This window comes from Schistocerca cancellata, chromosome 9 (assembly GCF_023864275.1).
Source record: "Schistocerca cancellata isolate TAMUIC-IGC-003103 chromosome 9, iqSchCanc2.1, whole genome shotgun sequence".
Taxonomy (NCBI): Eukaryota; Metazoa; Arthropoda; class Insecta; order Orthoptera; family Acrididae; genus Schistocerca; species Schistocerca cancellata.
Window position 1 is genome coordinate 159451365 of NC_064634.1, and position 13743 is coordinate 159465107.

Consider the following 13743-nt stretch of genomic DNA (forward strand, 5'->3'; position numbering starts at 1 on the left):
CCGTCAGGTGGCTTGCGGAGTATGGATGCAGATGTAGATATGTCTAGTTTCACACTGTTTCCAACACTGGCAGAGTGAAACGTGGCATGGGTTCGATGGTGATTTGGGGAGCATTGTCGTTGCATTCCATGGGTCCCATAGTTACTCTGAAAGGTCGCATTACTGCAAAAGGATTATGTGTCCATGTTGTCTGATCAGGTCCATCCCGTCGTTACACTGTTTGTTCCTCAGTGGAGATGATGTGTTCCAAGGCGACAGGCCCCCTGTTCCAAAAGTTCGTGTCGTTCAGGATTGGTTTTGTGAGCACGTAGATGAATTGTCGCATCTCCACTAGCCACCACAGTCGTATTATTGAACATTTGCGGTCTACTTTGGAGAGAAGGGTGCGTGATCGCTATCTATCTCCATTGTCATTCCTTGCACTTGCCACTATTTTGCAGGAATAATATAGTAAGATTCCGTTGAAAGCCATTCGGAGACAAGTACGAGCTGTTTTGAATATCAACGGTTTTCCTACACCGTATAAGACATGGTAATGTGTTGGGTTTTTGGTGTTCCATAGTTTCTGTCTACCCCCTGTATTTCGTCGATCTATATAAAAAAATAAGATATTTTTAGTTTAGCAATGTCCGTAGTCATTACTATTCGATTTCTGTTCCTTTTCATACTCAACAAGCGTATTAAATATTCATGAAGACACAAATTATTGTTTTTATATATGCTTTCAGAAATATTATTTTGGTAGCCGTCCGTCGACTTGGTGAACATTTAATCCGATGACGTGAAATTCAGATGCTACGCGAAGAACGGCCATCAGCTCTTATCCGATCTCTGCGTAGCAGTTGCAACAAGAAAACACAAAACAAACGTTTTGTAGTTTTATATTAAACATATCGTGGAGGTGAAAAAATACACCGTGGTAGAGCCCAGATTCAATACAATATTCCTTACGAGTTTTTGACTTGTGAACTTTGTAAAATGTTGCTTCTTTAACGGTCCGAAAACAGAGCTTTCGTTACATTTGTTTTTTATCGAATTTTTTCCTCGGTTTGATATGACGAATCGGCCCGCGAAGTTTATACAAGTAGTATGAATTCTCTCGAAGAGTCTATTGACACACAGTCAACACGGATTTAGAAAACATCGTTGTTGTGAAACACAACTAGCTTTTACACACAAGAAGTGTTAGGTGCTATTGACAACGGATTTCAAATCTATTTCGTATTTCTAGATTTCCAGAAGGCTTTTGAGACTGTTCCGTACAAGCGCCTTGTAGTGAAATTGCGTGTTTTTGGAAGATCGTCTCAGTTTTGTGACTGTATTCGTAATTTCCTGCCATAGAAGTCACAGTAACTGAAGGAAAGTAATCGAGTAAAACAGAAGTGTTTTCTGGCGTTCCCCAAGATAGTGTCATAGGCCTTCTGCTGTTCCTTAACTATATAAACGATTTCGGAGACGATCTGAGCAGCCACCTTAGGTTTTTAGCAGATGGTGATGTCGTTTGTCGTTTAGTGAAGTCATCAAATATCAAAATAAATTGCAAATCAATTTAGAAAAGATATCTGAATGGTGCAAAAATTGGCAAATGACCCTAAATAATTAAAAGTTTGAGGTCGCCCACATAACTGCTAGAAGGAATCCGTTAACTTCGGTTACACGATAAATCAGTTTAATCTAAAGGTCGCAGATTCAAGTAAATACCTAGGAATTACAATTACGAACAAGTTAAATTGGAAAGAACACATAGAAAATGTCGTGGGGAAGACAAACAAAAGACTGCGTTTTATTGGTAGAACACTTAGAAAATGTAAAAGATCTACTAAAGAGACTCCCTACACTTCGCTTGTCCGTCCTCTTTGGAGTACTGCTACGCGGTCTGGGATCCTTAGCAAATGGGTTTAACGGAGAATATCGAGAAAGTTCAAAGAAGAGCAGCACGTTTTGTATCATCGCGAAATGGGGGAGACAGTGTCATGGACATAATACAGGATTTGGGATGGACGCCATTAAAATAAAGGCGTTTTTCTTTGCAGTGGAATCTTCTCACGAAATTACGTTCACTAACTTTCTCCTCTGAATGCGAAAATATTTTGTTGACGCCGATATACATAGGGAGAAACGATCATCTTCATAAAATAAGGCAAATCAGAGTTCGCATGCAAAGTTCGTTTGTTTTTATCGTGCGCTGTTCGAGAGTAGAATAATAGAGAATTATTGTGAAGGTGGTTCGATGAACCCTCTGCCAGATACTTAAGTGTGATTTGCAGAGCATCATTGTACATATAGATGTAGATGTGTTTCATACACACTGTACCACTGACTAAATAGTGTAAGTAATGGAAAAGAGTTATTTTGAGACATCCAGTAATGAGGTCTGTCCTTTGACTGATGACTGCTTAATGTGTATGTTATTTCGGTTGCGTTATTTTAATCTATACAATATTTGCTCTGGCATGTTTATTATATACTGTGTCTTGTTGAAAAGACAATTTGTTTGATAATTTTGTAATATATTTAATTCCGAATTGTGTTTTCTTTTGTAGATGGTGCTCGTCAGATGAGTACCCTGGGTCCCAGCCGAAGTTCTACATCGGAAGAAGAAGTCGTGGAATTTTGTTCAGCTAGTATACTGTTATGGAGAGGGCTTTATGTAACAGCAGTTATGAGCCGCAAACTAGAATGTCTGCAAGTATCGAGAATGTTGTCTTTTTTTGTCATCTTATTTGCCACGTCATTGTTGAGGAAAATCAGAGCCTTTTTAATTGATTTCCCACCGTCGCAAAATATAGCTTTAAGAGAGGTAGAAGATCAAAAATTCAGTCCTACATTGCTACCGACGGGCGAAGCTGTAGAAAGTTTTATGTTAAGAGCGGCGTACGAGTGTCCTCCGGTGTTAATGATCGCGGGTATGAGCGAAAAAAATCATAGCTACTTTGCTTTAGGGTTTATGAAGCAAGTTTTTGGCTGCTTATAAGTGCAAATGCATAGCGTGTTTCTCTTGTATTGTCGCTGCAACGCAGCAGGCTCACTTACGTACAGCGTTCCGCTGAGAATTGTGTCTGTCATAAGCGTATCAATACAGAGTAATAGTCGGAAAGAGCGTGAAACATAGAATCATGTGTATTCCAGTGAGTATACTTGGTAACATTCTCTCGGTAATATATCACGATGGCCTGTGAGTTCAGTTCTGAGGAAGTCGTGTACCTCCTCCGCCCGTGTGTCTTCCACTGGCCGCGGGATGTTACGACTAATCTCGGCGACTGCTGGTTCCATATTTGTGTATTACCAAGAGAATGTTACCAAGCATTACTTAAAGCCTTCGTCCCATGTCTTCAAGGGGCCGTCATCGTAGTCAACTTGGAGACAGGGACGGGAGTGCGGTATTTGTTGGAAATGGTGCAAGTAGGGCTAGGTCCCGTCTACGTGAAGCTTTCTGGTCTCCGCGTTTGACGCTCCTGAACCCCAATGTCCAATTCCTTGGCGAATTTGAATCAGATTCATATTTGGTTTCATGTCTCTCGTACTTGCGTTCGCGTGCAGTGTCACTTTTCGCAACTATTTTCAGTCCGAAAGTTTTTGCAATGCGGACCGTATTATTCTTCCTGTATTTTTGCCCCCTTTTTTTTTGTAATGGTTCGGAAATATCATTCGTTACCGAGTAAGAAGTTTCTTCTGTCGCTGTTTACCGGCAGTCTCTTTGGTTACGGCATTCCAGTTCGGGTAATGCCTGTTGTAATAAATATGTTTATAAATATTTTTATATATTATATAGATAACGTGAAATATTGAAGCCTTCGTTCTTCCGCGAGCAGACCGACCGTGGCGGGAGTTCGCCAGGGGCAACCCTGGCCCACCGGATCCGGCAGTTGCGCGGTGGAACGAGAGAGCGGTATTTGAAAGGAGTTGGTGCAAGTGGGGCGGGTTTTCCTCTTTTATTTTTTTTTTATTTTTTTTCTCTTGTACTCGCATTCTATTTCCCGAGCCCCGATGTCCAACTTCCTCGGTTATTGATATATTAAAGTTTATTTTATATATATAGAAAGGCTTTTGTAGGCTTCTGGTTGAAGCGTATTTATTGACATTTTTGCTTGCGTGTAAGTAACAGCGTCAGCTGGAATGCTGCAGGGAAGAGCGCGACTCACGTGTAGGTTTATTTCCGTTGGTCCCTGCTGAATGGGTTGTCGTCTCGTGTTTGCCGTCAGCTTCGTTCTAGAGGATACATATATACTAACGTTTTGTTAAGAAATTCAGATGAGAAGGACGTAGAATTCACCGTACGGTAGCAATGAACGTCGCCGGTCTCTCCTTGGTCGATGTTTCTATGATATTTCTGAAGGCAACGTACCTCTTTATTCCATTTAAAAGAAGGAACAAAAATAGGCAACATCGATACTGTGCAGAGCATCCGATCACGTCTACAAAAATGAATTGGCAACAATAATAAAAGTTTAGGTTATCCGCTGAAAGCACTAAATTCTCGTGTAAATTATAATTTCCGTTTCGCCAACTACTTCGTAAAAACTTGTTTGTAAAAATTCAAATAAAATTCTTTCAACACACACCTGTCTGTTTTATTTAAAGTACCAAGTATAATGACTGCATAGACTCTTTTACCCACTCTGTAAAACAGTGCAGAATCAAGAAGGTGGGGTAAAATTACGTGTGCAAGCTTCCATGTCGCTGAAGCAGAATTCACCATTCTCCCACCAGGCAGTGCATTGGTCGTCATTCCCTCAGTTCTATTCTGGAACCTCCTGCAGTCGGTCGCTTACAGCTGGGAAAAGTGCCGTCCGTACATTGTATACTTCTCGATGTAAAATTTTGAGTGTTGGGTGAACCTCAGTCTATTTAAAAATCAGACAGAGTCGGTATCGGAACTTGCTACTACAAGCTCCCAGTATCCTCCCTGATCTCCTTGACTTCACTTGTGTCCGTTATCTGTAGATTGCCGAAAAAGAAAATAGCGGAATGGAATAAAAGTACGTAGGTCTAATGAGGTAGGAGTTCGCAATGCGTTCTTTTACCCAATCAAGAAACTACTGACGAGCTTTTATCCTCTTAACCTGTACTTTAACTAGTGTAGCCCCCTTCCCGCGTATTCAAGAATTTTTTATTGGTGTTTATTTATCTTAGGTGCAGTATTATGCACCTGCGATAGCTTAAACCTTTGTTCTCTGTGGTTCTTCAAACATACCTTATTCCTCAAACACACTTCGAATATAATCATACTCCCGTAGTGGCTTTTTTTCTTTTTAATCAGAAACCGAGCGAGAATATCAGCTCGACAGCCATGAAAACAGACCCGCTGTACAATCTGTAAGTAGGCTGTTTAGGTTTTCTTATTGGTAACGCCACGTAGCGCTCTGTATGAAAATCACTGGCTGTGCTGTGTGCAGTCTGTGGCTGCTTTGCATTGTTGTAATACTCGCCATTGTAGCGTTGGGCAGCTGGATGTTAACAGCGCATAGCGTTGGGCAGTTAGAGGTGAGCCGCCAGCAGTGGTGGAAGTGGGGAGAGAGATGGCGGAGTTTTGAAATTTGCAATACTGGATATCATGAACTGCTATATACATTATGACTTTTGAACACTATTGAGGTAAATACATTGTTTGTTCTCTATTAAAATCTTTCATTTGCTAACTATGCCTATCAGTAGTTAGTGCCTTCCGTAGTTTGAATCTTTTATTTAGCTGGCAGTATTGCAGTAGTTCGAGTAATGAAGATTTTTGTGAGGTAAGTGATTTGTGAAAGGTATAGGTTAATGTTAGTCAGGGCCATTCTTTTGTAGGGATTTTTGAAAGTCAGATTGCGTTGCGCTAAAAATATTGTGTGTCACTTTAGTGAATGTTTGAGTACGTTCAGTTTTGCTCAGCTGTTTGAAAAGCAAATAGTGTAAGAGGTTTATCAGCACAGTAATTCAGAAATTGTTGTAAGGGGATGTTTCATATGTTATTTTCTTTGTAAAGATGTTTAGACATTATGTATTCTGTTCTGTTTTAATGCTCATGTGTGAAGTTGATGTTTCGAAAATTATTCTGATCTTTTATGTATGTACTCATGTCATCATTCCTGTAACACTGATGTATATGTTATTTCGATTCTTTTGTAAAGCCTGTATTACTACAAATGTTATCTGTATTATTATGTTTTTAATGATGTTTTCTGTATCTTTGTAATTGTATTCTCATGTTATAAAATTGTAATTGACACCAGTTCATCAGATTATTAACTTGTAAGTTACATTTCACAGCACACGTTTCTGTTGGTCATAGTATATGGACAATATGTGAGAAGTAGGGACTGTTAGTGTTTGCACGTGTGTTAATAATTCAGCAAGGGACTTGATAACAGCATTGCTAGTTCTAAGGAGAATTCCAAAAACTTTGTGAGTGCACAAGTGGTGGTTATGAACTTGCTCTATTATCCGCAAGACTCTTCAATGGTGATTGTGCACCTGCACAGTCACAACAGATGGCTGATGGCCATCTGTACAAGGACTACAGTGGGTCTGCATCTTTGATGACCCACCAATACCATTATTTCTACAAGGACTGCAGTGGGTCTGCACCTCTGGTGGCCCACCAATACCGTAATCTCTACCAGGACTACAGTGGGTCTACTCTGTGATGACATACCTACCAATATTCTTCAAAACTTCGACTGACTCTGTTGTGGGTTTGCTCTGTTGTGGCCCATTACCTGTCTGCATGTCAAGAGTCAGCACTGTCTTTCCGTTGGAAGGACAACACTACTTCTTCAAGACTGCATGGAAATCCACTACTTCTGTGTGCATTTTCTTTTACTGCTCAGACTTTGAGAAAAACACTGCAATTTTACTGTGATGAATGATCAGGACTGTCTTTATGGACTGTGAGAAAATTTTAGCTTTTGACCAACATTGTATCAATAAGTGTGTGCATTTGATATCTTTGTTATTGTAATTATGAACAATTTTTTCAAATCATTATTGGCCGCTGCCCAAAACAATTTGTAAAATTTTTTGTGGGGAGCATGTAAGTAGGCTGTTTAGGTTTTCTTATTAGTAACGCTACGTAGCGATCTGTATGAAAATCACTGGCTGTGCTGTGTGCAGTCTGTGGCTGCTTTGCATTGTTGTAATACTCGCCATTGTAGCGTTGGGCAGCTGGATGTTAACAGCGCATAGCGTTGGGCAGTTGGAGGTGAGCCGCCAGCAGTGGTGGAAGTGGGGAGAGAGATGGCGGAGTTTTGAAATTTGCAATACTGGATATCATGAACTGCTATATACATTATGACTTTTGAACACTATTGAGGTAAATACATTGTTTGTTCTCTATTAAAATCTTTCATTTGCTAACTATGCCTATCAGTAGTTAGTGCCTTCCGTAGTTTGAATCTTTTATTTAGCTGGCAGTATTGCAGTAGTTCGAGTAATGAAGATTTTTGTGAGGTAAGTGATTTGTGAAAGGTATAGGTTAATGTTAGTCAGGGCCATTCTTTTGTAGGGATTTTTGAAAGTCAGATTGCGTTGCGCTAAAAATATTGTGTGTCACTTTAGTGAATGTTTGAGTACGTTCAGTTTTGCTCAGCTGTTTGAAAAGCAAATAGTGTAAGAGGTTTATCAGCACAGTAATTCAGAAATTGTTCTAAGGGGACGTTTCAAATCAAGCACTCCAGCTTATTGAAAATGGGAGTTCAATACGGCAAACATCAAAAGCTATCAGATGTTCAGAGGCTGCCTTAAGCAAACGTCTTGAAACTGGCAAAGGTAGAGAGAGCTCCTCAACTGCTACAAAAAAATTTTTTCATTGGCGGAAGAGCAAGCAGTAGCCCAACACTGCATTTCCCTTTATAAGCGTTTTTCCGGCGTTACTCTCATATCATTAAAACAATTACTTTTTGAATTCGCCGAAAAATAAAGTGTTTCTACTTTCTTTTTTTTCCTTCTTCTGTATGGACTGCATACTCTGGCCGCAGGCACGCTTGCTCTTACCCCACAGCATGGGTTAAGAATAAGCAAAATTATTCTTTAGGAAAACTTTTATTTACCCCTCTAATCATTGGATGATACTGAAACTTGTAAAAAATGTTGCGAAGATGTCTAACTAGGTGTTACATGCGTAATTGGTGTAATACTGTTGCAAGTTTTTTTTCCAAATATTTGGCAAAACCCCAGCCTCCCAATGTGTGAACACAAAGTCCTCAATGTTTCGACTGGTTTTGTTCTCTTATATTGTCGTAACTTGTGCAAATCTTCGACTTTATATATACAGCCGTCATCAATACTAATGTTGGTTTGAACAACACAGTGCTTTCCTAGGCTTGGGCGTATCTGAGATTGTATGCCGTGGATTTGAACTGACCTGTCCCACCTCTGTATTAGGGGACACCAGTTTCACGTCTATTGCGAACCACGTTCTTTACGTAACTACTACCACACACGAAGTCCTCAATAGCGTATTATTATGCATCTTCTTTCTTAATCGCTTTAATAGCAATTTCGTGTGGCTCAGTAGCCGAGGGCAAGTCTTTCAGTTGAATGCCATTTCGGCGACTTGTGTGTCGCTAATTTACGCCAATTATCCCACCCGGGAGTCCGCCCCCGGTAGCTGAATGGTCAGCGTGACGGATTGTCAATTCTTTGAGCCCGGGTTATTCCCGGCTGGGTTGGGGAATTTTCTCCGCCCAGGGACTGGGTGTTGTGCTGTCATCATCATCCTATCATCGTCATCGACTGCAGGTCACCGAAATGGCGTCAAATTGAAAGACCGGCACCGGTTGAATGGTCTGCCCGACGGTGGGCCCTAGTCATACGATTAAATAAATAAATCCCACCCGGGAAAGGTGACGTACAGTTTAATATGGAATCCGAACTACGTGTCGTTCCTATAGACTCCTCAAATCGTTGGGAGGTGAAGGCTAGATGAAAGTCAGGCTAGAAATCTCCGTTGTCCGACCAGTATTCGATCCCACAACCTCTCTGTTTCCAGGCACGCTCTTTATAGCTCAGCAGACCCAGCTAAAAGGCTGTTATTACAATTTCGTTGATACCTAGTCAAAAGATGTATCAAAATCTGTGAATCACAAAGGAAGATGTGATGTATATATTGCCTTGTTCTATAATTTCGTTCAAGACTTGTTTTATATGCTGAAGAGTATATGTGAAAATGCTCCAACTTCCGTTAAACTTGCTTTAACTTTAAAAAAGTTACAGCACAGCAGGCAGTGTAAAGCGTGGACGAAATTATGGAACCTGATAACGAGTTTGAATCTCTATATGGGATTAATAGGGAAATATATTGAAGAACATATACGCCAGTGTTCGGCTTCCAGTCCACTTCAGCGGAAGAGGAGTCGCACAAGGAGATTCTGTGTCATCAATAGTATTCCCAACAGTCCTAGAGGAAGTTTTCAGAGCGGTACGTTGGCAGAACGTGTTAATGGACCTTATCTTAATCACTTTCGCTGTCTGCTTGTTATTGCTCGCGTAACAACTAATTTATTGATAAATGGATGTTGCTACAAAAAGAGCCCTGAAATACCTTTTAGGGATGCTGTGCTTTGACTTCCTTCGGATCATTAATTTTCAACAAAACAAAATATATTATGTTCTTACTATTCTGGATCTGGCTTTTTATAAAAGGATCATTGTTTCGTTACTGTAACCCGCTATAAAGTTCAACATATCTTTCTTACTTTTCAGTTATTGAGAAGTCTACTGAAAATTATTTCGTTATCAATAGAGTTGCTTAGTGAAAACTTGCATTATGATTTGTAATAAGCAAGTATGCAATGTTTGTTCAACATCGAAATTTTGCAGTGGATTTTTGTTAACATTAAAACACTAAAAAGTACCAAGACTAACACGAGAACATGAGACTATTATCAGAGAAAAAACGTTTTTACTATAATGTTTGCCAGACCAGAACTACGCACAGCAAGATTTCTTTTATGTCATGAAAGAAAATTATCTTTTTGCACTGTTAACATCATCCGCAGTCCGCGTCCACCTGTAAAACACATCATATAATCTGCTGCTCTGCCCTGCAATCCCGAAAGCTGAAAGAAATAATTTTAGTTCCCTATTACCTGTCCGCTTCTTTGCGATATAATTGGTTTCATTTAATGTAGCTTAAATGCGCCGCGGCAGCGGCTCGTTCGTTCGCAGCGCAGCTCTACACCACAAATGATATTTAAATAGCTGAAAATGTCTTAAAAGGATGGGATAAAATACCAGGCAAGCTTATTACAAATCATAATGCAAGTTTTCACTAAGTAACTCTATTCAAAACATTTAGATAGATTACACTCTTACACATCTTTACAATTCAATGCCCAATGGCGACCTTCCCTCAATCTTGACAAAAGAATGCTACGCAAGCATACAATATAGCGTCACAGGCTCTTCCTACTCACGTAACTCCAAATATACGACAGAGAAATTAATGCTCGGTCACTACTATTTATACTCGGTTTGATATCTTTGTTTGATATTTAATAAGTATCGCCTGTGGTGGTTTCAGTACTCGCCGACACAGATATTATCTTTAAAAAGATCAGTAAATAGTTCTATACAAGTATAAAACATGACACATAATGGTTTCTCTTTATTACATAAAGTTCACACAATCAGTGTCCATGCAGAAATAAAATTACAATTATCCAATTCAATTATTTTTTCTTTTTTACCACATATAATATGTGTTTTGTCAGGAGACGTTACATCACTTATCTCATTATTAATGGTTTCATCAGTGTTATATAACAACTATTTCCACCTTTCCCAGCGACGGTGTGGAAAAGAATAACAGCGGGAAACAAGCATCCTGAAAGCGACAGAATGTTCTTGAAATAGTGATTTTACCTGCAGGTTTAGGAAATACCGCTGTACTACTTCCAGTGTCAAAAGTACAATCGCAAAATGTGCATCTTACTCTAGGGTCCAGTGTATTGGACATTAAAAGGAGACACGACCAACGAAGTAAAATGGAAGAGAATCGTGCTTCTAAGCCAGTTTTCATTGAAGGAAACCATCAAAAAGCTTTGACCACCGGCTGCTACACGCCCAAGACTATGTTTTACCAAAAATTCACAAGTAAGACTTCCTGCTAAGGCCTCTCATATGCAAATAGGTCTACCTACGCATCAAATGGCCAAAGATCTAACGGCAGTATTAAACCCCAACGTCGATAAATGTCAGCAACATATCAGGAACTCTATACATTCCATTCAACGGCTGCAAGAACTTAGCCTTCAAAACCAAGACCCTATGGTCAGCTTTGATGCGGTCTGTCTCTTCATCGGAGTGCCGCTTGCTGATTCCTTCAAGAAGATCAGGGAGAAATTCAACCGTGCAGTGACCAGCCTCTGCGAATTCGTCCTCACACCTACATTCTTTCCCTTCAATACGACTATTGTGAACAAACAGATGGCGTCGCCAACGTGAGCCTTCTGTCACTGGAACAGAAAGCTCTGGAAAAAACTACACTAAAGTACACATGCTTTTTTAGAAAATGTTGATGACACTTATCTAGTGGCCACACGAGAGTGGCAAGCTGGAAGCTTCAGCAATTTCTCCAGCACGTGAACTCTCTGGGCCCCAGCGTCAAACTCATTATGTAGGTGGAAGAGACTGACGGTGTCTCTCAAGCGCAAAGTGGATGGCGTTGTGGGACATATAGCATATCGGGAAGCCACACACACACACACACACACACACACACACACACACAGATTTGCGTCTTCGCACTTCGAGCTGCCATCATTCACAGCGTGAGGGTGTACTGCACACTGGTGCTCAGGCCCCATACAGTCTTGGACGCAGAAAGACAACCAAGGGAGATTAATCGCCATGAGAACATATTCAAAAAGAAGATACGGCTTGAGGTAAGTCCGACGTGCTTTCAGGCATAAGATACTGCCCCAGCGAACAGAACTCGACGAGGAGGGTAAGGTAGCGGAGGATTTGCTGAACGCCGGAAAAATATCTAACAAAACCAGCAGAATCTTCGCTGGACGTAACATTCATTGCGTTTTTTGACCACTCCGGAAAACACATGCGCTATTAGTGCGGTGAAAGATGACTTCGCAAACGTAAGGCTTACATTGTGCAAACTATTGGAGAAGTAATTACACCATTATCGTACACAATGTGCAAGCTTTGGGAAGTTGGTTTTGAATTCAGCACTGTCAGCGGGTTATCCAGCGCAATTGCGAACATCATAGAGTCTGTATTGTCTCTACCGAGAGCAGACATTGCCTGCAGTGTATACAGCGCTTTTTCAGAGTAGCCAAAAGGCGCACTCAGTATATTTTATTAGCCGCTATGTCGATGTCAGGAGTAATGAAAATCCATAGGTTCGTTTGTCTTAGATCACAAGCAACGATTCTCTCTTAACTTGTGTGCTGGAACTGTTCAACTTCAACTAACGGGACATCATTTGCTGGCATCTCGTTTAAATTCTGTACGTCACCTCTACTTGGAAAATATGATTGACCAATGCTCATTATATGACAAAAGAGTAGAAATTGGAGGAAGAAAAGTAGGATGTCTGAGGGTTGCTGATGACATGGTCCATCTAGCCACAGGGGAAAAAGAATTACAGGATTTGGGGGACACCATTGAAGGTAACGTAAAAAATTATGAAATGATAATTAACACAATTTTTTTTAGGAGGAAATAAGTGCACCACAGAAATTAAAACAAGGATAGCAATGGCAAAATAGGCATTTTATAAGAAAAGGAGAATTTTCTGTAGCGGTTTGGATAGAGAACTCAGGAAGAGACTCATAAAATGTCTTGTATGGAGTGTTCTTCTATATGGCGCTGAATTTGAAGAAGAAAGACAGAGAAGGGCTGCAGGCTTTTGAGATGTAGACATGGCGGAGGATGGAAAGAATAAGTTGGATGGACAGAGTAAAAAAGGAAGAGGCACTGAGAAGAGTGGGTGAGAAAAGACAGTTACTAAATGCAATAAAAAGAAGAAAAAGGAATTGGATTGGGCATATATTAAGAAAGAATGGCGAACGGATAAAAACAGTTTTAGAAGGTTATGTAGAAGGGAAAAGGAAGCGAAGAAGGAAGAGATTTCAGATACTGGATGACGTCATGGACGGTACAAAATACAGCAGCCGTAAGAAGGAAGCAATGTATCGCAGAAAATGGAGAGGCTAAGGACCTGCTAATATAGCAGAAAACTGATGATGATGACCTAGTGCTTGTTCGATATGAGCACGCTCAGATGCCCATGACTTACTTTTTGTCGCCCACCAGGGGATGTTCTTTCAAGACGATAGTTCACATGAGCAACAGAAAACATCATTTTTGGATTTGAAGAGGAAATCCTGTCTCTTAGTCAATGCTGTCGTTGGATGTCACTCTTCCAGCTTTTTCCTGTAAGGTTACACGGAATCGTTGACTTACTCCAGTACAAACTGAAGAGGAACTAGGTAAAATGTTACGAGTCGCTGCAAAGCATGCGTATTGTCATGGATGCATAAATAAGACAGGTGTAATGTGGGAAGACAACGAAGTGTTTCGTCATCCGAATAGGCAGAAGTGGATGCCCTGTCCACTTGACAGCCCGTCAATATTTTAGATTTTAACTTGTCAGTTCATACGATATTATGGCCCCAGTTTTTAATGCTGTTAAACATTCCCCTTTACATGAATGTGACCAATAAGTGAACATTACTTACTACCTGACTAACTTTGTTTTCTATGCTATAGTGATCAGAAACTTTTTCACACCGCGGCGGAATAATT